We start from the raw sequence: 25,488 nt of genomic DNA, 5'->3' as shown, positions 1-25,488 counted from the left end.
GACATGACTAGTGACCAGAAAAAAATAAATAAATAAAAGAGAGAGAGATTAATCCAGTTACTTTGTTTACTATATTATACTTCTCTAAAAAAGTAAGACAACTTCATAGTTGAAGCCTTTTATAACCTATGAATATGCTATATTTGGTATTTTATTTCACTATTATTGACAGTGCAATAACAGTGAAATAAATATATGCTAATTCCTTATATACATTGGATCAATTCTTTAAACTCTTTGTTCTTTAGTACACAACATGATATGACACCCGACACCTGGAGAATATCTCCCCTTCTAGAACTAAAATGTGCATCCCTCATTTGTTTCAAGTCTTGGCAGACAAAAGCTCTCAGCTAATTCCCTCTCTGGAACTTGCCTTTAGCTAAAGATGGTCCCCTTGTCCAAAGAAGATCACAGAGGCTAATGGTTGAGCTGGCTTGCCTAAATTCAAGATACTTCTCATTCAGCTCCTGAACTCCTCGTAGTATCTGCTGAATCACTGGTGTGACTACATCACCATTGAATTTTCTCTATCCAATCCTGTTTCCTTCCCTTCCCCTCTGCAGTTGGCATAAACAGCAATCATAATAAACTTTCTACATACAAAAGGAATCTAAACTCAACAGCACTTCTGTGAATTATTCTTTACAAAATGAAATCTATCATCTTCCTCCTATGGCAGTTAAAATTTATACATGAAAAACTAACATAAGGTCAAATAGCTCCTAAGAAACATAGTTCAGTCATGACCATATATAAAGACAATAGAACAGAAATGATACGAAGTATCAAGAAATGAGAGGGCAAGAAAAAATAAATGCAGCATTATTCTGTCACAGGCAAATATATTTTATTAACCTCAAACTATGTATTAATTTTAAAATATGTGTTACAATTCCTATTCTGAACCATCTAGTAGGTTATCTACATAATGACCACCAAAAATTCCTCTCATACTTGTGTGCGTGTGCTGCTTGCCCTATCGAGAACAAGAATTCAGGGGCACCTGGGTGGCTCAGTCGTTAAGCGTCTGCCTTCGGCTCGGGTCATGATCCCAGGGTCCTGGGATTGAGCCCCGCATCGGGCTCCCTGCTCCCCGGGAAGCCTGCTTCTCCTCTCCCACTCCCCCTGCTTGTGCTCCCTCTCTCAGTATATCTCTCTCTGTCAAATAAATAAATAAAATCTTAAAAAAAAAAAAAAAAAAGAACAAGAATTCATTCCCCTTCTGTTGAAACTGAGCTATCCTACAGATTTCTTTGACCAACAGTGTGTGACTTCAGTGCTTAGGTGTTAAGATGCTTGGAGTTTCCTGTCTTACCTGAGAAGTCAGCTATAATGTAAAGAATTCTGATTCCCTACTGGAGAGCAAGACCATTTGTAGAGACTGCAGGATGAAAGAAAATTTATGGAAAGAGAGAAGCCCAAACTATTCCAGCCATCCAGCAATACAGCTGGGATGTCAGACATGTAAGTGAAGGCACATGTCCACCAGGACCAATTGAGCCTAGCCCACATCATGACGTCAGAAGGAGCATAAACCATCCATCCCTGACAAGCCAGACCCCGGTCAAAAATTATGAAGAAACTAGTAACTGTTGTTTTGAACCAGTGAGTTTGGGGTAGTTTGTTTTGCATCATTAGATAATTGAAACAACCGCATGATCACCAACGAAAATTGTCTCGAATGTTGCAGCCTAATAATTAACTGAAAAATTTTTATATTAAATGCAAACTGATACATATGATTAAGGGGTTTTCTTACTAAATACAACAATTTATTTTAGGGAAAAAAATTATAATTAATCTGTTTATTTAATAGATAGTGGTTTTCATTTAAAATAAACTACAGGGGAAGGGCATATAACCCATTTATAGTTACAGGTTACAACTGGAAAATATTACTTTTCCATCAATAATATCCATAGATAATTTACAAAACATGTACATTGCCTGTTTTACATATGGTAGCAGATATTCTTCTTCTTATTTATTTTATAGTGAAAAACTTCATAAGATCCTGACATACTCTATAAAAACCTATTTTACTTTTTTAACTCTGTTAAGTTATGAGAGGGATACTAAGAAGGGAAGAGAGAGTGTTTATTGTAAAACTGCATAAAGTGGAGAAAAGTAACAGCAAATACAATAGCAAGGAGCAAAGCAGTACTTGTTTGGGAGAACATCACCAACCTGAATCAACCTGGTTTTGATCCTCTCTACTTTGAAACCCTAAATCCATTTTCTCAATCCCTCCTTCCCTCCCTCCTTCCTCTGCCTCAGCTCACTATTCCTAGCTGATGGTTTCCACCTAATGTTGTTGATTTTTTACATCAGAGAAAATACATTAAGCTAGATTCTACTAGAGTACAGCCAAAATAAGAGACTCCTAGAGTGTATCATTAATAGAAGCACATGCAGACAAACAGATGACTTTCAGAAAACAATGCCATAAGGCTGGCTGTCTGTGGGTCACATTCAGCTTTAGTCAGTTGCTACTTATCTTCAAATCTTCGAATTTAAGAGTTATATATGGAGGGAAACTTATCTTAGGCTAATTTTTTTTTAATTTTAAAGAATACGAGAATCCTGTAACTAGGATTTATTTCTGTCCTTTTTTTACTATCTTTTTCTTCTCGTATTTCTCTAATTTCTCACCATCTGCTATGACCTTATTTCTTCATCAAGTACAACGATCTTGGCATCAATGGCAACAGCACATCTGTCCTACGTTTCTGTTTTCTGTTTTGTTTTGTTTTTTCCCTTATCTGCTTTATTCTTTCCTGGCCTTTCAATTTATTTATTTAAGGCAATCCTATTAATTGAATTACTAAAATCACTCTCAAATTTAAAAGAGTAGCATAAAAGATTTTAAATGGTCATCTTAATCAATAATTGCTTATTTTCCCACCAATTTAAAATCTTAAAAATAAATCATTTTGTGAACAAAAATATTACCTTTCAACCTGATAGTCTTTGAGCATTTTAATATTACTAGGAGTTATACTGAAACACAAGGTACATGTTTTAAAAAGAAGATAAATAGTATTATATAATATAATATCCATTTTGGAAGGATTTTTTTGCATTTTTTAATGAAATTGGAAGGGCAGGCATGATGAATGTCCATAAGTTTAATGGAAGCCTAAGATAAAAATATAAAGAAAACTAGCTACTTATTCAAGCAATGAAATATAAAAAGAAAAAAAGAAAAAAAAAAAAGATTCTCACTTGTACTGACCCCTAATATATCTTTTTTTTTTTTTTTTTCCTAATATATCTTTTATAGGTTACACAGTAGCTGAATGTTTCCTACATATTTTCCTTTAGGAAATCCCCATAGCATTTTTAATATCTGTTGTGTCTTTTTTGTTTTGTTAAGAATTTTCAAAAGACTGTATCTACAAGCATCTGGCTTATTTTCTAACTTTTCTAAAAATGCAAAGAGGGAGATAAATGTAGTCTTCTCCCCAACTTATTCCACTTTACTTTTTAGACATAGACATTTAATTTAAATTGTTTACAACAGGGGCATCTTGGAGGATCAGTTGGTTAAGCATCTGCCTTCAGATCAGGTCATGATCCCTGCATCCTGGGATCAAGCCCCAAGTCCATCTGGCTCCCTGCTCAGCAGGGAGCCTGCTTCTCCCTTTCCTCTACCCTTCTCCCTTTCCTGGGCTCTTTCTCTAGCTCTCTCTCTCCCTCTCAAATAAATAAATAAAATCCTTTTTAAAAATGTTTACAATAGATTAAGACAATGCCAAGACATTCTCAATATTTGTATCATGAAGCACTACATTCTAAACATATAGTTGGTTAACATAATTCAAATGTGAGTATTATTTATACTTTTATTTAGTGAAACAATTTTTATGCTAGGAATTATATTCTACACATCACATATGTTATCTGGTAAATTCATATAAGAATCCAACAAAGTAAATTCATTATCCCTATTTTGGAAATGTGGAATATATAATTCAAATAGTTAGATAACATACCCAGGTCCATACTAGTTAGTATTAAAGCCCAAACTTTGTCTAGTGAGGAAAGAAAACAGAACAACAACAAAACATTCTAACTGGGAAACATTTTGCTTGGTCTCTTTCATCTCACATTTGATCTTCTGACTCCCAAGAAACTTATGTTCATGCTTCAACCTAGAAATTCTGGAACTACAATGTTGTGATCCTGAAACTAATGCTGGGGGTGGTCCGAAAGAATCATTTGAAATATTTGTAAGCACTAAAAATTTCTCTTGACTTAAGCTGATCATCTGAAAACGGGACAAGTAAGCTTTGCGCAGTGGCAGTATCGTAGCCAATGAGGTTTATCCGAGGCGCGATTATTGCTAATTAAAAACTGAAAACGGGACAAGTATGTGCTGGGTGATAATCATTTAGATCATACCCTTGCTCTTGATTTCTTTAGCTTCTATGTCTCAAGGCGGGTCCTCCAAACACCAGTTGATGAGTGACTGCCCGTTTAGGTTTGACAGCCAGGCACAAAATTGCTACTTGACAGGAGTGTGTACATGTGTGTGCATGTTGTACATATGCCAGCATGTAATCACCGACCTGTGAAATTTACGTTACAATAAAGGGATGATAAAGCTTCTAGCTTTTGACCTCCTTCTCCTGATCATCCATTCATTCTCTTGATCTCTATCTTCTTTTTTCTGCCTCTTACATGGGCAGATTACTAGATACCTGAAGATTCTAATTTGTGAAACTGGTGTAAAGAAGGTACTTATTCATTCTACTTCATGGGGGTTTGATGAGAGTGAAATTGGGGTAGGAAAAAATCAGGAAAGGAATCCTAGACATGTTAATATTTTTAACACTCAATTGCAATGGCCTCAGAAGATGGACATTTACAAAACTAGGCATAAAATAAATGGCATATGTGCACCATTTCACAAGATTCTAAAAATCTATATTATAGAATATAATTACTGCTCCAAGAGTAATTTTAAACAGAAAATTTATTACATAACGAAGTATGAGTCTATAAATTGTAACATATCTTTTAGTATTCACCACTGTATAAACACATCCTAGTATTTTGCATTGAAAACATCAATATATGAAATTTTATACTGTTTTATTCAACATGTGAAATCAATTTAAGCAGCTATTTATAATTCCATATTTACTACCTTATAAAATATGATAATAATACACCACTGTCCTTTTTCATTGTTGATTTTGTCAAGATTTCAATGAGTGTCTCATGGGATTTGTCCCTTGGATTAATTACTAGAAAAGATAATGTAGATTTTGATATATCACGTATGGCATTTTTTTTTTTTTTTAATCAATAAGTACCTGAGAAATCCCTGGAAAATTACTATCTCTGAGAATTTATCAGTAAAATGAAGATAATCATACCTATTTTATGGGGTTCCTTTGAGAATGAACTGAGATAATATAACATGTTTTGCACTTTGCCTGGCACACACACAAAAAAGGCAATATTAGATATAATTACCAAATATTAGCTATAATTTTTATTACTGTCTAAGATTCATATTGCTATCTCCATAGTATTATGATGACCCTTAGGAATTGTGTTCTTAACATCTGTATATTTTTGACATGAGGTTTATTTTCTATATCTATTTTTACTCACTTATATTTCTATTTTTTTAAGATGTATTTATTTCAGAGAGAGAGAGCACAGGGGAAGGGGCAGAGGGAACCCACTCGGGGCTTGATCCCAGGACCCTGAGATCATGACCTGAGCTGAAATCAAGAGTCGGATGCTTAACCAGCTGAGCCACCCAGGTGCCCCTATATTTCTATTTTATTACAAACTACATTTCTCCAGGTTTATTTGCCTACATCTATTACTGTGTTATTACCATTTACACAGTAATATTTATTTCAACAAAATTAGACACTGTGTAAGTAGGTGGAATATCAATAAATATTCATTAACTTTGGATTTTTGTTTTCAGTTATATGATATATATTCAGAATTGTAAACACAAAACTTTACTAAAATAGACATTTTAGGTAAGACCAAGAATATATTGTATTATAGAACACTTATTCCTTTTCCTCACTTACATTATTAAATTCTTCTATCTTGGTAATTAGCTCTCTTTTGGCAAGTAAATCAATGGGAAAACAGGATTTTTAATCTATAAAATTTCAATTTAATGTGAGTTTGTCAAATTTTTGTATATATTATACAAGAAAATGTAGTATTTTCCATTTTATTTGAAAATAATTTGTAAACATAATTAGAGGTCAATTTTGGAATATTCATCAGTAACATATTCAGATGTAATTTAAAGATTAATTCTGTTGAGTTTAAAACTTTCAAATCTGTAACAATTTAATGTATTGAGAATTAAAATGCATTACCAATGATAGTATTAAATATTTTAATTAACTTCTAAAACATTTGAAGAATGTTTTTCTATAAACTAATACATTGTGTTAGCAAAATATTATACTTATGCTTTTGACAGTTCAGATATTAAACATTTCTTAATAGGCATGAGCTAAGTGAGTTCTAATTAAACACTGTATAACTTTTGATTCTTACCATATATTTATTGCAGTAATAGGTGATTTGGAGAAGAGGGGAGTATTAGAAGACAAGGTTCATAGTTACAGGGGTTTTGTAATCTATTTTGTGTTCAAGCTTTATAGCTGAGAATTGAGGCAACATAAAAGACATTAGAAATGTGAAAAAAAATCAAAATAGAAGTGATTGGGGTATATAGGTTTGCTGGTTTCTCAAATAATAGATAACAAATTTTAAAAATTAATTTTATATTAAGGTCTGGATACAAGCATTTTTACTTAGCCCATGGGAGCCCTATAAGATAATTCTATTATTTCCATCTTACAATTAAGTGTGATAGGTTAGTCTAAAAGTAGTTGAGAAAACACAGATATAAACCGCTGCAGTCTAAATTAAGACCCAACACCTTGAATATTACACTGTTCTATACAAGTAAAAATTAAGACTAAAAAGCAGCAACTAATTTGTTCTTGTTATAATTGTTCATTATAATTCTTTTTTCATAAAGGTTAAAGAACTGATTTGTTATTTTCTCTATCTATCACCACAACTCCTAGAAAATTAGATGAAAATTACTCCAGGTACAAATTATTCTTTGCTTAACTTCATTTTATTGTCCATTATAAAAAAAAAAATCTGGAATATAATCAAAGGCAGATTAAATATATAAATTAAGTCCAAAATATTCTCTTTTCTATTTAATGCCAAGAAAACATGTCTTGCTTGAGCTACAGTGACATCTTGTGGCCCAAAGTGTTTTGTTTAGTTTTCATATGTAAATTGTTCACGTTTTCTGCTCTTCAGTTCTAGGTTTTAAAGGAGGCAGCTTTCATTAGCATAGATTCTGAACAATCGGTAAACATTACACAAACAAAATGTTAAATAGGGAAAAAAAGAAAATTTCACAGTAAACATGTCCTAGGACCACTGCTGACCTAATTTCTTTCGGAAGACTTTCAATTACTTAAAGCATATTTTTAAATATTGAAAACATATGTGGAAAAGGTGAGGCCAACTTCATTCTAAATTTGATGGCAAGTAGTGCCAATGACTTTGTTCTCTTCCATGTAATTAAAAAAATCAACTAACTAATCAATTGATATGATTTTTACAAATTTTTGAATATGGTCTCAATATCTGCATTTAAAACAAATCTTCTATGATGTGTACATTATCTTTGCAATTTAGAAGATTTATCTTGTTTCCTTAGGTGCATACTGATAAACATATTGAAGTTATATTTTCTCAAGCCTCTCTTTTCCTCAATTAATATTTGCCAGATGGCTTCTGATTATTTTTAGAGTTCCCTAGGGTTCCATATCGAATGCACTGAATCACATCTTCAGATTTTTAACAGAAAGCTCAATAGTTCTTTCTGCACATCTTATGGAAATATAATCATGAATTGAACAATATTTCTTGACCTGAATGTGCACAGATGACTGTAGTTTGTAAAGCTAATTTGTTAAGAACTAAAATACTGGTGATATATATAATACCTGATATTCAAATTTAATTTAATGTAATATTCAAATAATTTTAAATATAGTAAAATATATAATAATCTAATAAAGTGCATTTATTTTTTTTTATTTTTTTAGGGAGGGGGAGAGAGAGAGAGATTGGGGGGAGGGACAGAGGGACAGGGAGAGAATATTAAGCAGGCTCCGTGCTGGGCATGGAACCCATGTAGGGCTAGATCTCACAACCCTGAGATCATGACCTGAGCAAAAATCAAGAGTCAGGAGCTTAACCCACTGAGCCACCCAGGTGCCCCTAATAATGTGCATTTAAACCTATTTCTGCTATATGGTCATTTAAGTTTTAGAAATAATTGTTTTATTATAATGGGTATAATTCAGGCAGTCCTGACAGCATTCACCATAGTGCTGTTTTCTATAATACTGTTACTGTTCTTTAATTCAGGATTTCTTCTACAAATTCCAAAATGAGTATCTTTTTTAATAACTAGCTTTTGTTTGACAGAAATGAGGTACTCAGTTTTACATTTATGGACTCGCATTGCAAACATAAAGATGGCAACACCAAAAGCCTCTTTTTGTGTGTTTTATAAATGAGCACTGCACAGGGCTCCTGGGTGTCTCAGTCAGTTAAGCCTCTCACTTCAGCTCAGGTCACGATCGCAGGGTTGTGGGATGGAACCCTGCCGAGGTCCAAGGTTGGCAGGGAGTCTGCTTGTCCCCCACCCTCTCCCTGTGCCCCACCCCTCTTTCTTTCTCTCTCTCTCAAATAAATAAATAAAATCTTAAAAAAGAGAAAAAAAGGAGCACTGCACAAGTATAGTCGCCACTGGGTTGGTTACTGATAATTCTGGTACTTCTGATAACTGAAGAAATGATTTTACCTTGGGATTTTCTAGATAATTTATAAGCATTAATCAAAAACACTGCCCTTATTTCATAAGATGTTGTTAATTTTAACATAAATCTAGATTAAACTATAAATGTCAAACAGATATAATATTGTTCTAACCATATCTATTCATTTCTCTTTGCTAGAATATTGGTAAAATCTGCATGCATGTTGGCTAAGGTTCAGATAAGAAGTTAGCATTGTTTTTGTTGTTCCTAAAAATTTTTATTAAATGTTTCTAATGCCCCATCTACATTTATTTTGTGAATCAAGAGTTGTTCTTTATGATTTCTAAAAAAATCTGCAACCTATTATTTTTTAAATAATTATTACAACATATTTAAAGATTCATTTTAAACAAATATTATAAATCCCTTCTGATAATGTGAAAAGAGATAGAAAAATCAAAAGTATGTGTTTATTAGTAAATGGTTTATTTGAGGACTATTTTCATATAGCAAATGCCATTCTGAGAGAAATAATAGTACTGTTTTATGGACCCAGTGCTTTAGATATACGGTACTTTTTATTTCAAGATCTACACACATGATCAAAATCCTAGTTAATAGATGGGGAAACTGAAGTTAAGAGCTTAAGGTCACAAGGACTACAATTTTAAAGACAGGATTCATTCAAGATGTTCCACCACTAAAGCTCATGCTCTTCACTATATGCTGGTCACCTTTCTCTCATCATAAAGCCTCTTCAATATATTTAAATTTATAAAGTTAATTAAAGGAAATTCAGGTCAATATGCCGATTATCACACAGGTAATTCTAATAATAATGAATTATAATAACCTTGCTTAAATAGGCCTTTGTGTGAACATTTCCATATTTAGCCTTTTAAGATCTCCTTTATGATATCTCAAAAGTGGCTGGACATTGAATAATATTACTTAATGTCACATATTCGACACAGATGTGGGTATTAATTTAAAAAGTTTTAAGGATACCTTTATTTTGTAAAAATAATTTCCAATTACGTGAATACCATATAGATCATTACCTATCTTAATCTTTTTTGCAAGTACTGTTTACATATATATTTGATTTCTCCTGTATTTTATTAAGAAGTTTTCTACTTTTATCTGTTATTGTAGCTTATATTCAATTTTGCTCAAGTATACACTCAATTTTTGTGTGTATATTAAAATTATAACAAATTTAGATCAATTGTAGAACAAAATGCATTTTTTTACCTGTATTTCTCTACTCTTTGAAATGTGCCTTGGAGAGCACCTCTCTTGTTAGGGAATATATCCGTATACAATTCTGTGTGTGTGTGTGTTTCAGAGAGAGAGACAGAAGGGTAATATGTGAGAAATAATAAAACAGATGTGAAGACACGTTAAAAAATAATGAATCTGGCTAAATGTAAAAGTTCCACACATGGAGAAAAACTCAAACATATCAATGAAAAAATTTTGCATTTAAACTTTATGAAATTTATAGTTTCCAAATATATCTGGAATTTTAAAGAACACATTTAAGTATCAACATTTAACTGCTATTTTATGGCAGTGCCCATGATCATAGAAGTGAGTAGTAAATATTATAGAAAAAGAAATGATTTTATGGTAAAAGAAATAAAGGCTTAAAGCCAATACATTTCCTCTTGTAATCAAAAAAGAGTCATCTATGTAACAGAATGTGTAATACTTTGTATGCAAATAAGAAAGTACTATTGAGCTGAGGAAAACATCTGTTAATTGATTTTATGGTCCACTACACACAGTTCTAAGTGCCATGATAATTTGCGGCAAAGACTTGGTTTTTCTTGCAGCATCTGGGTATTTCAGGCAAAACCGGAAGTAGTGTTCTGTGTGAATAACTTAGGCATCAACATCAGTATAAACCTAATATTGAATTTTAGAGATTTAGAAATAAAACTGTCATATTTATATTTATGATTTCAAATTCATTAATTCTGGGGCGCCTGGGTGGCTCAGTCATTAAGCGTCTGCCTTCGGCTCAGGTCATGATCTCAGGGTCCTGGGATCGAGCCCCGCATTGGGCTCCCTGCTCGGCGGGAAGCCTGCTTCTCCCTCGCTCACTCCCCCTGCTTGTGTTCCCTCTCTCGCTGCATCTGTCAAATAAATAAATAAAACCTTTAAAAAAATAAATAAATTCATTAATTCTGACTTATATTTTGAAAATGAAGGACACCCGTTTGTACCTGTTTATGTTCTAAAGCATATTAGACAGTATTAATCATATTTCCCTTTCTGTATTGTGTGCTATAACATATTGGAAATAACAATGCATTAGCCTCAGAGGATTCTGATTTTACTTTGCCTCCAGTGTTACTTAGTTGGACCTTTAAGTATTTCTACATATGATCGCATGAGGTGATGTCAGTGAAATTGTTAAAAAAAAAAAGAGAGATTGTTATTGCTCAATTTATATGGGTTAAACCAAAAGAAGTACAAGAGGGAAAAAAAAAATATTGTAACTTGACTTAGATCCAAAACTAACTTGAATCCAAACACCAAATGTGGATATATTTTGTTAGAACATTGTGGGTGTTTAGGCAGAGGAGGATGTAAAAACAAATTGCTATTTTTTATTATAAAAATATTGCAAGATCTAAGAAAAAAGCATATATGAGAACATAAGAAGAAATAAACAAGAGGTAATTATATATATATAGAAATTTTATAAAAAACACTATTTTCTAAATTTGAAAATCTTGATAAATGGATGAATTTCTAGAGAAATTAGGCTTATCCAAAATTTTGTGAATAAAATAATTTAATAGGGTAATAATTGTGAACAAAATAAGATTTGAAAGAATTTATTAAAATTTCCAAACTCAGATTATTTTAATGTGAATGATTTCAACATGCATTAATACATTATCATACATTCCTTACATAATTTATTCCAGAGAGTAGAAGAAAACACACTGTATTGAATAAAACTAACAAAATATTGGGGCGCCTGCATGGCTGAGTCAGTTAAGCGTCCGACTCTTGGTTTCGTTGCCTCAAGTCATGATCTCAGGGTTTTGAGATCTGGCCCCCCTGTAGGGCTCCATGCTCAGCAGGGAGTCTGCTTGAGATTCTTTCTTGCCCTCTCCCTCTGCCCCTCCCCCTGTTCTCTATCTCTTTCTCTAAAATAAATAAATAAATATTTTTTAAAAAACCTAGTAAATATTTTTGTTGTTGTTTTTCAGATTCCACACGTAAGTGAAATCATGATATTTGTCTTTGAACTAATTTCAGCATAATAGTATTTTAGCATAATACATATTTTACCATAATATTCTCTAGGTCCATACATGTCACAAATGACAAGATTCATCTTTTTTTATGGCTGAGTAATATTTCATCGTGTGTGTGTGTGTGTGTGTGTGTGTGTGTGTGTGACATATATATTATGTATTCTTTATCCATTCATCTATGTGCAACTTGGGTTACTGTGCTATTTGTGTATTATAAATAATGCTGCAATAAATAGAAGGGTGCGTATATCTTTTTCAATTAGTGTTTTCATTTTCTTAGGTAAATACCGAGAAGTGGAATTACTGGATTATATGGTATTTCTATTTTTAATTTTTTGAGGAACCTCCATGCTGTTTTCCACAGTGGCTGCACCAATTTACATTCTCATTATTCTCCCTTTGTCCCACATCTTCTTTAACAATGATTTCTTGTCTTTTTGATACTAGCCATTTTGACTGGAGTGAGGTAATCTCACGTGGTTTTGATTTGTGTTTCCCTGACAGTAATGTTGAGCATCTCTATGTCTGTTGGCCATTTGTATGTCTTTGGAAAAATATTTCTTCAGGTCCTCTGCTCATGTTTTAATTGAATAGCTTGGGTTTTTTGTTTTTTGTGGGTTTTTTTTTGGTGTTGAGGTGTATAAATTCTTTATATATTTTAAATATATCAGATAGATCCGATAACCCCTTATTGGATCTATCATTTCAAATATCTTCTCCCATTCAGTAGGTTGACTTTTTGTTTTGTTTATGGTTTACTTTGCTGTACAAACACTTTTTATTTTGGTGTAGTTTAAATACAGAAAACAACCTGGTGTTTGTCAGAGGAGATGTGGGTGGGGGGACGGGTAAAATAAGTGAAGGAGATTAAGATGTACAAACTTCCAGTTATAATATAACTAAGTCACAGAGTTAAAACATACAGCATAAGAAATATAATCATTATTACAACTTCATTTGGTAATAAATAGTGACTATACTTATTGTGGTGACTATTGAGTAACTATACAGAATTGTCACATCGCTGTGTTAAATACCTGAAGCCAATATAATATCGAATGTCAATTATACTTTAAAAAATTATCAAAATTTTTATTACAAATGTGATTAAATTACTTTAAAAAATTAAAACCCTTTCCTCTAAGCCATATATGAATGGCTATCAATATAACACTGAGAAAAAAACACTAGCTATTTTAGCAGAATGTTATATGATGTGGTTAATCCACTAAAGTAAATGTTATCTAAATAATGCAAAATAGACTGATTGCTAATGAGATTAAATCAGTAATCAAAAATAAATCCCAACAAATAAAAGTTCAGCACCATATGGCTTCATTAGTGAATTCTACCAAACATTCAAAGGAGAATTAATACCAATTCTTCTCAAACTCTTCCAAAAAATGAAGAGAACACTTCCAAACTCACTTTTCAAGGCCAGCATTATCCTGATACCAAAACCAGACAAGGACACCACAAGAAAAGAAAATTACAGGCCAAAATCTCTGAACATATGCAAAAATCATCAACAAAACATTAGCAAAACTAATTCAACGATATGTTAAAAGGATCATTACCATGATCAAACAGATTTATTCCAGGGATATAAGGATGGTTTGACATCTGTGAACCAATTAACATGATATATCATATTAACAAAATAGAGGATAACAATCATACAGTCTTCTCAATAGATGTAGAAAAAGCATTTGACACCATTAAACATCTATTCTATGATAAAAACTCTCAAGAAAATGGATACAGAGAGAATGTAACTCAACATTGTAAAGGTCATATATGACTGTAAGAATTATTTAGTAGTTGATAAACAAAGGAAATTTTAAAGGAAGAAGTCTGGAAATATATTCATTAAAATATAACACCCACTTCTTATTGAGATAAATTGTGGGAAATAATATATAAATTTTAAGAATAGAGGGATTTAATAAGGAATTTAAGAATGCTTTACTTAATATGATAAAGAATATTTCTTTCTTTCTTTTTTTTTTTTTTTATTTATTCATTTGACAGAGACACAGCGAGAGAGGGAACACAAGCAGAGGGAGGGGGGGAGGGAGAAGCAGGCTTCCCGCCGAGCAGGGAGCCCGATGCGGGGCTCGATCCCAGGACTCTGGGATCATGACCTGAGCTGAAGGCAGATGCTCAACGACGGAGCCACCCAGGCGCCCCAAAGAATATTTCAAAATAACTCATAGGTCATTTTACGTCTTATAATGGATACTTTCATTAAAAAATTAAGGGAAATTGCCTATCTGACTATAATCATTTAATAATTTTTAAAAAATTCTAGTCAATTAAGTAGAAAATAAAATATCAATATTTGAACTTTTATAGAAAGTCTGAGACTTATAAACACAGAAATAAAACAACAAAAAGAGTAATATAAATGTTTACAAAATAGAAGTCTAAGGAATAACAGACATTTAGCAATAGCTTATTTTAAAATATAAAATGAAATCATTTCATTGAAAATGATGCAAAAAACACCAAACTATTTTAAAGTGTGTCTGCTATATGAAGAAAGCAAAACAATTTACTAAATTTTTAAACAAAGAGTTGAGAAAAGGGATGTGTTATAGTCCTAATTGACACTTATAAAGATGTTAATAATGGAAGATTAATGTATGTATAGATTATTTCAGAAAAACTTTACTTTAAAAAAATAAAATAAAATAAAATACAGGAAAGGAGAAAAAAAGAATTAGGGTATTATCATGTGTGCAGCAAAGGGCACCCCAATTCAAAGAGCAAGCTGGAGAATCCATGTAAAAGGATATTGTTTAGCAGATATCTTGAATGGAAACTGCATTCTTCTTAATTTAATCCTCTTCATCTCACCTACCTTAAAATAAAATTGTGGTAAGCATCTGAAGATAGAAGAAGCCTAAGAAAATGTAGCAAATGAAGGAAAGGAAATGAGAAAGAGTAGAGGGAGAGGATGAGAAGGGAAATTAAAATGGGAGAAATTTAGTAAGCCAAAAAGAAAGTGGATAATTTGAAATTCATGAAAACAAAGAGCAAAGACAAGAGTGGATAATGAGTTAACCAATCAGGAAATGACAAGAAAAAGATCTGTTCTATGAAATGCATAACTAAAGGGATGTCAGTCTGAAAAAAGTTGCCAATTTCTTCTTGAAGTTCTTCTAAAAATGAAAATAGAGAAACCTTTGTAAATGTAAAGGGAAATAAACACAGAAAATTAAGATGATTTGAGAATTGCCAATGCAGTGGAAATTGGTAGGATGAATATAATGGGAAAAAAGTAAACAAAAATAAACAAAAACTGAAAAATTGGCAAGAGAGCACTTTGTTCTAGAAAGGAGGAAAATGAGTGAATTTTCTCAAATGACTGAGTAAAAGCTCAATGTTAAAGAAGTGTAAGAGAGACCAAGTATAATTTTATCTCACACATATTTCTTTACAGATGGCTTTAGGTATTTAGGTTTGGACTAAAACATATATTTAATGAAATATGATTATTTTGTAACAACAAAAAATTTTAACAAACATATCAAATTTTGAAAAATAATTTCACAATTATTATGTCCTTAATGGTTGAAAGGACTAAAATTATCATGGCCACTAATCAAAACAAAAGTATTCTTGATAAAAATGTCAACCCAGCAATGATTATTTTGTACTGATTTTTCATATTGGTAATGTATCCAGGGATTAAAAGTTAAAGCTTCAGACTCACTTAGAAAAAAATATTTCACCAGAGATAAAGAGGAGAAATACGTGAGATGGAGTCAATTCATTAAGAAAACATGAAACTCCTAAGAGTGAGTGCACATACAGCACAGAATTACAAAGAAAGAAAGAAGAAAGAAAGAAAGAAAGAAAGAAAGAAAGAAAGAAAGAAAGAAAGAAGAAAGAAAAGAAAGAAAGAAAGAAAGGAAAGAAAAGAGAAAGAAAGAAAGAAAGAAAGAAAGAAAGAAAGAAAGAAAGAAGAAAGAAAGAAAGAAGAAAGAAAGAAAGAAGAAAGAAAGAAAGAAGAAAGAAAGAAAGAAAGAAAGAAAGAAAGAAAGAAAGAAAGAAAGAAAGAAAGAAAGAAAGAAAGGAAGGAAGGAAGGAAGGGAGATAAAGACTGTTAAAACCGAAAAGAGAATCTATGTACATAACTGAAAATTTCAATCCTTCTTTCTTATTAATAAAACAAGTTGACAAAATCAAGTGGCATAAAGAAAAAATAAATAACATTAAATAACTTGACCTAACTAACTTTTATAAAGCACATCAACAATGGAAACATTTGGAACATTTACAAAGAAACTGTACCTTGGGCCATAAAAGAAATTTACATACTTAAAGGAAATTGAATCAAGCAAAGTAAGCTTTCAGAACATGATGCAAATAAACTAGAAATTAGTATAAAAAATATATCTGGGGGACACCTGGGTGGCTCAGTCAGTTACACATCTGCCTCAGGTCATGATCCCAGGGTCCTGGGATTGAGTCCCGCATCAGGCTCCCTGCTCAGTGGGGGAGTCTGCTTCTCCCTCTGCCTCCTGCTCTCCCTGCTTGTGCGCTCTCTCTCTCTGACAAACTAAATAAAATCATATATATATATATATGGAATCGCTGCAAATATTTCTAATTAAAAAAAACAATGTAACATAGTATGTGGATTATATTAGAAAGTTGCAGAGGAAATTATACATAATATTACAGATTATTTTTAATTGAATGAAATAAAATATATTGTTTTGTGAGATACAATTAAAGAAATACTTAGAGGAAACAATAGCATCAAGTGCTTGTATCAGAAGAAGAAAAAATTTTCAAAGCAATCATCTAATCCACCACAAGAATAAAGTAGAAATTGAGTAACAAATAACTGAACAAAGGGAATGCATAAAAGAACAGAAATCAACACAATTGAGAATGATAAAACAACAGAAACAATCAATGAAACTGAAATCTGTATCTGTCAAAAGTTTATTAAGTAGGGGAGCCTGGATGGCTCAGTCATTAAGTGTCTGCCTTCGGCTCAGGTCATGACCCCAGGGTCCTGGGATCGAGCCCCGCATCGGGCTCCCTGCTCGGCGGGAAGCCTGCTTCTCCATCTCCCACTCCCCCTGCTTGTGTTCCCTCTCTCTCTGTGTCTCTCTCTGTCAAATAAATAAAATCTTAAAAAAAAAAAAAGTTTATTAAGTAAACTCAAGCAAGCACACCAAGGGGAAAAAATAAAGTCATAAATTACCAACACAAATACTATTATGGATTTTATAGGCAATACATAAAAGATAGACAATATTATTAAAAAAAAACTTTAATAAATTTGACACTAGATAAAATGGACCAATTTCTTGAAAGACATATGATAATGGAGTTTCTTCAAGAATCAATACATAATTTGAACAAGCCTAAACTGTTAAACATATTAAATTCTGAATTAAGAAATCTTCCTGAAAAGAAAATGATGACCAGAGGATTTTACTGGTTAATTCTATCAAATATTTATGTAAAGTAATCCAGAAAATATATAACAAAAAAAGACACAGATATCAAAAGAAAAATTATTAAGGATCAATATAGAAGTAACTTCAAATACTCTTAAGTAAATACAAGCTTATCAAATAGAATGTTACATAAAAAGGGTAATACATTATGACCAAGTAGGCTGTTATCCCAGGAATACCAAGATTGGCTTAACATTGAAAAATCAGTCTATGCAGCTTGTCATATTAAAAGACTAAAAATAATGAAAACCTAATAATCTCAATAAATATCTAAGAATTGTTGGAAGAAACTTAGCAGCCATTCAAAACAAAAAGTCTTAGTAAACTGAGAATTGAAGGGCATTTTTCCAACCTATTAAAGATCACTTACTAAAAATCAATATCAAGATTGGAAATAAGGCAAATGTCTCCCTTCACTTATTCAAGTTTGGCTAAGATCCTTGCCAGAGAAATGATGCAAGAATAATTAAAATTGAAAAATTATATACCAACTAGGAAGGAAAAAGTAAAACTACCCTTATTTACATTGAGCATTTACTGTCAGTTTTTTCAAGTTTTTATTTAAATTCCAGTTAGTTAACATATATTGTATTAGTTTCAGCTGTAGAATTTAGTGATTCATCACTTATATACAACACCAAGTGCTCATCATAAGTGCCCTCTTTAATGCCCATCACCCATTTTACTCATCCCCTTACTCTCTTCCCCTCCAGAAACCTTCAGTTTGTTCTCTATTGTTAAGAGTCTGTTTTCTGGTTTGCCCCTCTTTTTCTTCCCTCCCCATGTTCATCTGTTTTGTTTCTTAAATTATGCATATGAGTGAAATCATATGGTATTTGTCTGTCTCTGACTGATTGATTTTGCTTAGCATAATGCTCCCCAATCCACATTGTTGCAAATGGCAAGATTTCATTCTTTTTTGACTGAGTAATATTACATTGTGTATGTATATATATATATATATATCACATTTTCCTTATCCATTCATCAGTTGGATAAAAACAAGAGAACTTAAATACACCAAAAATAGTAAGTAAATTTAGCACAATAATACAGGATTATATTTAAAATATGTTTTTCTACATGTTAGCAATAAAGAAATGAAATTATGAAATGTATAGATATAAATCTAATAAATTGTGTGTAATATTTTTACAATTAAATCAGCAAAATTTAATGAAAGAAATCAAAGATCTAAATAAATGGGGAGATATGTTGTGGACATGATATAGAAGACTCAATGTTATTAGGTGTCATTTCTCACTGAACTGATATGTATACTCCATGTAATCATATTCAAAATCCAGTCATATTTTTTCTACAAACCAAACCAAGAAGTTGATTTTAATTTTTTTTTTTAAAGATTTTATTTATTTATTCATGAGAGACAGAGAGAGAGAGAGGCAGAGGGAGAAGCAGACTTCCCGCGGAGCAGGGAGCCCGATGCGGGACTCGATCCCAGGACTCTGGGATCATGACCTGAGCCGAAGGCAGACGCTTAACCATCTGAGCCACCCAGGCGCCCAAGAAGTTGATTTTAAAATTTATATAGAAAAGCAAAAGAACTGGGATAAAACAACCTCTAAAAAGAACAACTTAGGTAAAAAAAAAAAAAACGTTTGGGTAATCTAAGAATAAAGAAAAATATTGTACAACCCTTCATAAAATAATTTGTCAGTGTCTTATAAAGTTAAAGGCTTTAGGGCGCCTGGGTGGCTCAGTCGTTAAGCGTCTGCCTTTGGCTCAGGTCATGATCCCAGAGTCCTGGGATTGAGCCCCACATCGGGCTCCCTGCTTAGGGGGGAGCCTGCTTCTCCCTCTCCCACTCCCCCCACTTGTGTTCCTTCTCTTGCAGTCTCTCTCTCTGTTGAAAAATAAAATCTTTTAAAAAAATAAAAATTAAGTGCTTTAAGTCCATAGTTTAAGACTTGGTATAGAGCTATAGTCATCAAATCAGTATGAAACAGAACTGATTGCAACAAAATAGAGCCACATTTAGAGACAATTGCTTTTTATAAAAGGGATCGAGGTAACTCAAAGGCAAAAAAAATAGCCATTTTCATAAATATTATCAGAGCAATTGGACCTTGATTTGCATAAAAATGAATCTCAACCAATATCTAACGTATATATATAGACGTGAACTAAAAAATAATTACTTAAATGTAAAACCTAAAATGATAAAATTTCTAGGATAAAACTTTAAAAATGCTTTGTGATCTTGAGATATGCAATATTTCTTAGATAATACACAAAATGTACATTATATAAAATATTAATTTATCAAAATTAAGAACGGCTAATTTTACACAAATTAACACACATTCATAAGAAAAACTCTTAGGAAACAAAGAATAGAGAGGAAAATTCTCAACTTAATGAAGAGTATCTAAAAACAACAACAACAAAAACCCCTACAGTTGGGGCGCCTGGGTGGCTCAGTCGTTAAGCGTCTGCCTTCGGCTCAGGTCATGATCCCAGGGTCCTGGGATCGAGCCCCTCATCGGGCTCCCTGCTCAGCGGAGAGCCTGCTTCTCCCTCTCCCACTCCCCCTGCTTGTGTTCCCTCTCTCTCTGTGTCTCTGTCAAAAAAATAAATAAAATCTTTAAAAAAAAAAAAAAAAAAAACCCTACAGTTAACATCATATATAAGGTGAAAGGCTAAATGCTTTCCCTCTAAAATCAGGACCAAGGCAAGGATTTATAATCTACTCTAAATAAGTAAAATATTCAGGTAAAGATATAATACAATATATATAAGACTTCTGTTCTAAAACTACAAAACACTGATGGAAGTAATTTTAAAATATCTAAATAAATGGAGAGACATGCTATGTTTATGGCTGAGAAGATTACAATGAAAGTGTCAACTCTCCCCAAATTAACAGATTTTTAACACAATTTCTAAGAAAATTTTAGTAAGATTTTTGTAGAGGTTGACAAGATTTATCTAAAGTATACAATGAAAGACAAAGAAGAGTGGGACAAATGAGTCTACATGAATTGACAGCTTATAGCTATAGCAGACTCTGTATTATTGGTGAAAGGAAAGAAAAGAGAACCAAGAAATAGTTTCACAGCAAACTGATTCTGTCAAAGATAACAAAAGCAATTCAGTGGATAGTGGATAGTATTTTCAAGAAACAGTACTATATTAACTGAATAGCCATTGACCAAAAAAAAAAAAAGTGAGCCCTTACTTCAACCTTATACCTCATGCATAAAAAGAAAAACTCTAAATGATATATAGATTAAATTATAAAATATAAACCTACAAGACTTTTAGAAAGTAATATCAGATAATATCTTCAAAACCTAGAGTTTAGTAAATAGTTCTTATGTAGGACTGTCCATAAAGGGAAAATTTTTCTAAATTCTACTGCCTCAAAATGAAAAAATTAAAAATTGCTCTTCAAAAGAGGATGAAAAGCAAAGTATAGACTGGGAAAAAAATATTTGTGAACCAAAAATCTGATGAAGGACTTATATGTGGAATAAACAACTGTCAACCCCAAGATTATTTTTTAAATCCAATTTTACACTCACTTCACAAAACAATTTGTCAATTATTCACAAACATAAACTTATGCCTTATGCCTTATTTTTTAAAAAATACATTATGTGCTAGCAACTATAGACTTAGGTATTTACTCAAGGTGTGGGAAGTTATATTCCCAGAAGTGGAATAGCTAGTTAATATCGTAGTTCTATCTTTAATTTTTTGAAAAAAACTCCATACTGTTTTCCATACTGGCTATACAAATTTACATTCCCACCAACAGTGTGTGAGGGGTCCCTTTTCTCCACATCCTTGACAACACTTGTTATTTCTAGTCTTTATGATACTAGCCATTCTAACAGGTGTGAGACAATATCTCATTGTGGTTTAGATTGCATTTCCCTGATGATAAATGATGCAGAGCATCTTTTCATGTACCTATTGGCCACCTGTATGTCTTCTTTGGAAAAAAGTCTGTTCAGATCTTCTGCCCATTTTTTAATCAGATTGTTTGGATTTTTGTTTTGTCTTGCCTACTCAGTTTTATGAATTCTTTATATATTTTGGTTATTAACCCTTCAGCAGATATATGATTTGCAAAGATTTTCTTCCATTCAGTAGGTTGTTTTTTCATTTTGTTGATGGTTTCTTCCGCTGTGCAGAAGGGTTTTAGTTTGATGTAGTCCCACTTGTCTGTTTTTGCTTTTGTTGCTTTTTAACAATTTTTAATGCCCTCAATCTGGTCTTTTCTTTCTTTCAACCACAATTACTTGTGGAACTTTAGTTAGAAAAGAGTTGAAGCATGTATTGAAGCCTACTTTGCTCATGATGCAGAAAACTAGCAGCCCTAGGATTTAACATTTCCTGCATTTGATCTCTATTTTATTCAATATCTGATGGATGTGAGCATTGAAATCCAGGTAACTTTCAGATCAGGATAACTCTAAGGGCTCACATTGCATAGTTCTGCAGGATCAGGCTAAGCAATCTTCTGAAATTACACCATTGTTTAGTTTACTCATTTTGCTATCCTGATACCTCTACTTCTTTATTCATTTTCAATGGGAATACTTCCTTAAGAAATTATTTTGAGGGAACATGATTGAAGGTAGTTGGTACTGGAAATGATCTAGGAAGTAAACATTAAAGATTTTTTTTTAATTTTATTGTAATTAGTCATTAGCCAGATGACAATAGGAAACACATTTTTGATGGTCAAGGGGAATGATAATCTCAACAAAGTATACTAAAAATGGTAAGACTAAATTGGAATGTGAAAGAGGTAGATGGAACTGCATGGATTTATATTTTTGGCATTTGAGGGTTATGAGTATGCTACTTTATAAGAACTGTGGAATTGAGTGGTTGCTGAAAGCACAACTTTGTGTTAAATAAAATGATAGGTTCAACTAAGCCAGTATCCAAATTAAATGTGATAGTCCGAAGTCCTCCATCTTATGCTCCCAGAAGGTAGAATGTGCTGAAGACAAGTTCTAGGATTTGACTGTAAAAAGATAATTTTTGAAAGGCTAAATTTGCAATTCACATCTTGGCAAAAAATCCACACTGGAGTTAGAGCTCTAATAGGAGAAAATTCTGACCCGGAGTTTTGGGCTATGCATATCTTGATTATGTGTTTGAGAGCATTAAACCCAGATTTCCTTAAATTTTTTAGCCTGCAGAAGTGATTCTCTCACAGTCTGGAGAATAGCAACAACCCTCTTTTGCCTAAAGTTATTATGAATGTATTAATATAGTCAGATTCCTCACAGGAAAACATTTTCCCTCCTTCAGATATGCACTGACCTTAGCTCTCAGCCATTACTCTAATAAACAGGGTCAAATGCCAATATGACCTAACTGGCAAAATCCTCGATCTAGTAAGAGACAAAGAGATTATTCATTAATATAGATATAATTGTATACTTCTAGAAACTGTGAGAGCATGGATTGGAATAAATCTTTGTAGGGAAGTACAGAGAGGGGGAAAGGGTAACATACATTAAAGCTGAGTAAAAGAGTTGTTGATGGGGGGCTATTGGCTATAAGACTTCCATTTATCAAAGTATCAAAGTATTTAACCAAAGTATGGGCACCCAAAGCCAGCCATAAAAATGCTTTGGAGATGGCTCTCCAGAGAGTGAAAAAATGAAGGCTGATAATAATTAGGTGAAGATGGCAACTACTTTCTTAGTGTTGAACAAGGGATCAAAAGGCTTATAAGTAGACATGCTAACATGAACCTATTAAACAAGACCAAGTAATCCCAAAGATGGAGGACATGGAAGACTCTTTACTAAGGAAACAAGAGAAATGTTGTTGGTTTGGTAGCGGAGAAGAATAGCCATCACTGAGAATCTGACTCACTGTTGTCTACTGCTGGTTGGGGCTGATAGTAAGAAATACTGTGAACAGGTCTTCCTACTATCAGTGTGGGTAATATGTCTCAGTTTGTCATCATCTAAGTATCAAAACAAGGCAAGTGCAATTTGTCTATAATCAACAGTATCCTAATGGCAAGTAGAGGAGCATGATTTACAGGGTTTTATTAATATAGCCAATAAGCTGTGGTCTTCTTGGTGTAAGATAGTAGGTCAGCTCAAAAGACTACTGCTGTTTTTACAAAATAAAAAAAATTCATGTGTGGAGGAGCATAAGGGTCCTGTCAGCTGCCCCAAAGGAAAGTCAAAATCTTTCACCCACCTTCCATCCCTAGCCAGTTCTGAGACAAAATACATGGATAAAGGAATGGTCATTTTCCCCTGAAGAAATCTACAATGTCAGAGCAGAAGTAGCAATTGCTTCAGGCCTTTTCCAAAGGGTAATCTGCCCACTTTACATTGGTAAAATGGGAATTCTAAGATATTTTCACAGCTATTAAATAAAGTGTCTGAGCTAACCTTTGACCCTGTATTAGAGTAGGAGCATAGAAAAGAAATGGAGTCCTGTCCCTGGACGTCAATAGTAGATCAAATAGGTACAGAGACACACCCAACGTTCAATCTTTTCTTAAAAGCATAACTGAGTTAGAAAGACTTAGGATTTACTGAAGCCTCATATTGTTTTTTTTTTTTTTTTTTTTTTTTATCTTAGGGAGTAAGAGTTATCATAGTAGCAAAGGTGAAGTGGAAGAGCCTAAAGCAGCCCACTTGCAATGGTGTATACACAAAAATAATCAAAAACAATACTGCGTTCTAGGAGGAGTGGCAGAAAATAGATTAATGCAATTTTCAGATTAAAAGATGCAGAAATTGTGGTCCCTCTTATTTTCTAATTTATTCATCACCATGGCCCCCTGTGGGGAAATATAGACAAATCATAGCAATGTACATAAAAAATCACTATATCCACAATTGCAGTTTCAATGCTGTATATGGTATTCTTAGTGGGATAACCTATGGAAAGGTATTTGGTGTGATACTACTGATCTCATAAAAGCTTTTTATCTCCCAATGCCCATCAGGAAGGAAAATAAAAAATGGTGTGCATTCTCCTGGGAGGGACTAATGCATTCATTTGTGCTCTTGCCACAGGGCTATGTTAATTCCCACTCTGTCACAATAAAATCTGAAGAGAATTCAATTGTCTAGGCATTTGCTTAGTGTTACTTGAACCATTATATTGATGGCATCATGTTAATTGGACCTGGAAGATAGGAGGTTAGAAGTATCCTGTATATTCTAGTAAGACACACTATGATGAGGAAAGTAAACCCTATAAAAATTCAAAATTCTGTTGCATTGAAAAAGTCTGTATTGACCTGGAGGTCAGAGGCATGGCAGTTGATTTCTTCCAAAATAAAGACAATTACTGAAACACTAACCTTTTAACACTAAGAAAGGGTGAGTGAGATTGGAACAATTTGGGTTTTTTAGAAAGAATAAACCAACTTGGGAATACACTTCTGGCTCATTTATTGGTCTACTCAGAAGGCTGCCTTTTTTTTTTTTTTTTGTCTAAGAGAGGGTTCTGCAGCAGGCCTCGTCTGCACTTCAGTGGCACTGCCACTTTAACTATACAATGTAGTAAATGTCATAGTAAGGATTGTAACTGTATCAGTAGCTTATTTGCCACTACAGAAAACTACAGATCAAATGATGATGTGAACAGAGCTATCACAGTGTTGGTTACTATCATAGTGGTATATCTGTGAAAGGATTGCCCCTAAGGTGACCTAGATTCTCCTATCTCTATATCCCTATAACTCTCCCTCAGAATGCACTGATAGGCTGTCCCTATGACCAGTTGATGGAGTAGGGGGAAAAAAAACAAACCTGGCTACTGGGTATTATATGTAAGTGATGAATCACTAAATTCTACACCTGAAACCAATTTTATCATATATGTCAACTAACTAGAATATAAAGAAAAATT

At 32.8% G+C, this 25,488-nt stretch overlaps 1 pseudogene; it reads left to right on the top strand.

Moving 5' to 3' along the window:
* Positions 1 to 4,291: 4,291 nt before the first annotated feature.
* LOC118550892 (U4 spliceosomal RNA) lies at positions 4,292 to 4,368 on the top strand (annotated as a pseudogene).
* Positions 4,369 to 25,488: the final 21,120 nt, after the last annotated feature.

This window comes from Halichoerus grypus, chromosome 3 (genome assembly GCF_964656455.1).
Source record: "Halichoerus grypus chromosome 3, mHalGry1.hap1.1, whole genome shotgun sequence".
NCBI lineage: Eukaryota > Metazoa > Chordata > Mammalia > Carnivora > Phocidae > Halichoerus > Halichoerus grypus.
Note: the sequence above shows the minus strand (reverse complement) of the source record. Positions and strands in the feature narration are given on the sequence as shown.